Source organism: Cyphomyrmex costatus, unplaced genomic scaffold, assembly GCF_001594065.2.
Source record: "Cyphomyrmex costatus isolate MS0001 unplaced genomic scaffold, Ccosl1.0 scaffold516, whole genome shotgun sequence".
Classification (NCBI taxonomy): domain Eukaryota; kingdom Metazoa; phylum Arthropoda; class Insecta; order Hymenoptera; family Formicidae; genus Cyphomyrmex; species Cyphomyrmex costatus.
The window spans coordinates 80,368-84,602 of NW_017279406.1; positions in this window are offsets into that span (position 1 = coordinate 80,368).

The window sequence follows — 4,235 nt, forward strand, 5'->3', positions numbered from 1 at the left end:
AATATTTACCGTCCGTAGAAATTGCGAGAAAGTCGCGAACGTTAAGAGAAGCGATTGCGAGCAGAGAGCAGAGGCGAAAAGAAAGGAAGTCGATCAGCTGACTCGGTCCGAAACAGACGTGTCACAATACACTGAAAATAAGAGTGAGATTCCGCGAACTTGACTAGGATTCAACGAATATAATCACAGCCCGCACCGATTTGTGCAAATATTTCTTTCGAGCTAATAAATTCAGAACGGCGATAGAGTATTTTGTACAATAAATTTGGTGATTACGGAATAAATTGTTAATTGTAACGTGCATGTTGACTATTAATCTTTATTTTATTTGATAACATATTATCCCGCAAACGAAGGAAACCAAACAGATAATGGTCGCAATGAATAAATGTGTCAGAATAAGTATTTTATGTGACAAAGTATTTTATTTTTATGCAAAAATAATTCATTATTTTTATTATATAAGTGTAAATATAAAATATTTAATGTAAAACATTTTGTTATGCTAATTTAGATTTTTTAAAATGATGTAACTTTTTAGATTCACGATGGGTTACGATGAATTAAATTTTATAGTATAATATGAAATTTGAACAATTAATCCCCGCAAAATTGAACTGCAACTTTTTGCAACTTTCGGCGTAATAAATCAGAGTTCGAATCTCGCGCTTCACGCGCCTATTAGATAAAGCAGTTGATTTTACAAGACAGTTTTTATACAAAAGTTTCTTACTTCCGATAAGAAGTTCGGAGGGAATTTGAAAAATTGAAATTTACGTTAAGAAATATCTTGGCGAAATATCGGGTTATTGTGACATTTTCACCCACGTGCGCGAGCGATATCTAGTCCCATGCGCGCATATCAACCCGATCCAGACCACTGTGCGCGCAGCGGCCGGTAATGCATTGGAAAGACAAGAAGGAAAGCGTACCAGTGCTTGGCTCTCACATGACTCGCCGCACCGAGCCGGGCTACATTTCATCAGCAGGGTGTATTTCATTTTTTACCCGCAGCATCAAAGAGTCAATTCTCGAAATATATCAACGGATTACGGTTCTCTAATTCGTTCTCAAAGTCAAGATTATTGTGGAGGTCTCCTAATAAGTAGGTCCTAATAGTAGATAAATACTTTTACCTATTATATTACACACACACACACACACACACATCTGTGTTCCCAGTTCTTATAATAAATATCCTGTTTTACTCTCTTTCGCGTTGTTTATTTCGGCGGCTCGGGATTCGGGAGTGCGCGTTCGCGAATGACATTCGCTGAACGGACGCGCGAGCGTAACATTCTGGGGGCTCGTCCGGGATCGTCCGTGTGAGTGGTTGTGAATGGTTTCGACGTCCAAGTTAGACGTGGTTTTTACATCCGAAGAGATATCTTCGTCTGATAGAGTCGTCTGTGATGGGTACGGCGGAGGGATTATCCTCGGCTCCGACGGCTGACGTTTTGCGAGCAGTGCTGCAGGAGGTGCAGCAAATGCGGAGAGAGCAGTGTCAGAAACAAGAGGAGTATGCGACGTCTCTACAACAGCGAGACATGGAGATTCGACAACTGCGAGAGAGTTGTTCTACACAGCTAAGTCACTCCAATAATCTTACTAATTCGTCCGTATGAAATGAGCTCGCTTTTTCCGCGAGTGCCGTAAATCGTTGTGAGTCATCCGCGTTCGTTCATGCGATTCCCGCCGCGAGTGTTAATAGCAATGTCGAGTCCGGCCCGAGAGCGGCGAATTCTATCGCGAAATGTGATCGAACGTTGCGACGCTGCTACAATTAATTCGACCGGGAGTGTCGCCGGTATTAAATAAAATAAAATTCAGATGCTTATGACGGGAATATTTCACTGCGTGAATTTTTCGAACAGTTTGATCTCATTGCTCGCGCGAATCGTTGGGTGGCAGGGACGAAGACCGCTGTTCTCGTTTCATGTTTAAGGGGAAATGAAGCGCGCGCGGTATTGGGAAGTGTACTAAAATTTGGAAAATTTTAGTTTCACGGAATTGAAAGCTAAGTTGGAATTGCGGTTCGGAGAAACGCATTCGCTTCAAAATTATTACACGCAATTCACTAATAGAAAGCAAAAATTCGAAGAAAGTATCGCCGCTTTCGAAGCGGATGTCGAAAGATTAACTCGATTAGCGTATCCTGAATCCACCGACTTAATACTCGATAAAATTGCTTGCGCGCAATTTGTTTCCACCCTGTCCGACGGTTATATATAATATAAAAAGGGCATTACAGATGGAAGGTGTTGCGTCTCTCAGACTAGCCATAGAGAGAGAGCAAAGGCGGTAAAATTAATTCAAGAAAGTTGTTTTGGTAATAAAGCTACCCAGATAACAATTCGTGCGAGCTCATATTGCCCTCATGCGTGCGTATCACATCGTGCCCATACATTGAATGTCATGTTGCCTGCACGACGTGATAGGGGCATGCGTGCGAGCGCAATGAATCGCATTATGCAATCACGCCGCGCGTATCATACCGTGCGTTCATCGTGCTGTTATCATGTTGCCTGCACGACGTGCTAGGGGCATGCGTGCGGGCGCAATGAATCGCATTATGCAATCACGCCGAGCGTATCACGCCGGGCGCACACCGTGCTGTTATCATGTTGCCGGCACGACATGATGGGGGCATGCGTGTGAGCGCAATGAATCGCATTATGCAATCACGCCGAGCGTATCACGCCGGGCGCACACCGTGCTGTTATCATGTTGCCGGCACGACGTGATGAGGGCATGCGTGCAAGCGCAATGAACCGCATTATGCAATCACGCCGCGCGTATCACGCCGTGCGTTCACCGTGCGTTCATCGTGCTGTTATCATGTTGCACAATTTATATATTGAGAAAAAAGATATAATAATGGTAACAAAAAAAAGAATTAAACACAAATAGCTAATTATCATTGAATTATTTTGTTAAAATAACAAAATACAATTTTTTTGTTAAATGAAGAAAATATTGTAAATTTTTTTATTTAGCGGTACAAATTTATTTGCTTACTTTTTGTAAATAACAAGGTAAAATTTTGTTGCCATTACAAAATAAGTGTTCTTTTAGTAATTTTAACAAAATAATCTGTTTGGGTAGACAAAATATTTTTATTAAAAGTATTAGGTGTACAACTATGCTCCCGCCGTTTTTATAAGTAAATTTATACCTGTAAAAACGATGGAAGCAAAGTTGTGCATCTAATATATACACAGACCATTCGAAACATCTCTGTCAATAAGGTAACAGTGGAGCAGTACGTTAGGTGACTCAGAACTGGACCGTGGATCGAGTCACGAGTTCTCAAATCCTATCAGGTTTAGAAGTTTTTTCCTAGGTATTATTAGTCAGTTCAGCACTTAAGGAGAGGACACAAATGATGGAGAAAGAAATCTAATTAATAAGAACTGCTGTAACTTTTTTTTTTCCTGTGCGTCTGCATGCTTGCGAGCAATATGAGTCTCATATGAGGACGCATCTGTATGGCGATATGCACTCACATCATGCGAATAATCCGCACGAGGTGCACGCATTATGATATCACTGTGCGAACATTTTGTTATCTGGGTGAAAATAATTTTTATTCAGAAAATAAAAAACGAAAAAATTTTAATGAAAAGAAAGACGAACATAATGAGGAGGATAAAAAAGAGGAGGATGAGAAGGAAAAGGAATAATAAAATTAATAAGAACAGAAAATTTTTCAAAAATAAGAATGGAACAAAAACTGGAAATAAGAGAGTGTTGGGAATGTGGTAAGGAGGGCCACTTCCGTTCTGAGTGTCCTGGCAGGACAGGAGTGGAAAACGTGAATTAGTCGAGCTTTGCGGGGTCGGTTCGGCCGAGAATTTTGGTTAAAACAGCCATAAAAATAAATCATTATGCCAGGTATATAGTCTCATTATTTTAGAATATTTGCAGGTAACTTCTTGAAAATATGTGTAATTTATACAAAACAGAAAGTAGTAATAATAAAAAAAAATACATAAAGATGATGTAATTTTCGCATTTTGAATGGAAAAATGTACAATTCTTAAATTTAAAATGAGAAAATTAATATTTCCAAGCAATATTATTGTCTCAAAAGTGAAATCTAGTCTAGCAAATGTATCTATAAACATAAAATTATCAGATTGCTCAATTAAAATTTTTTATTTTTCTTTTGACTTGTAGTGAAGGAAACCATTGAAATAAATCATAGTGCAATGGAAAAAATCTACAATTGTCAA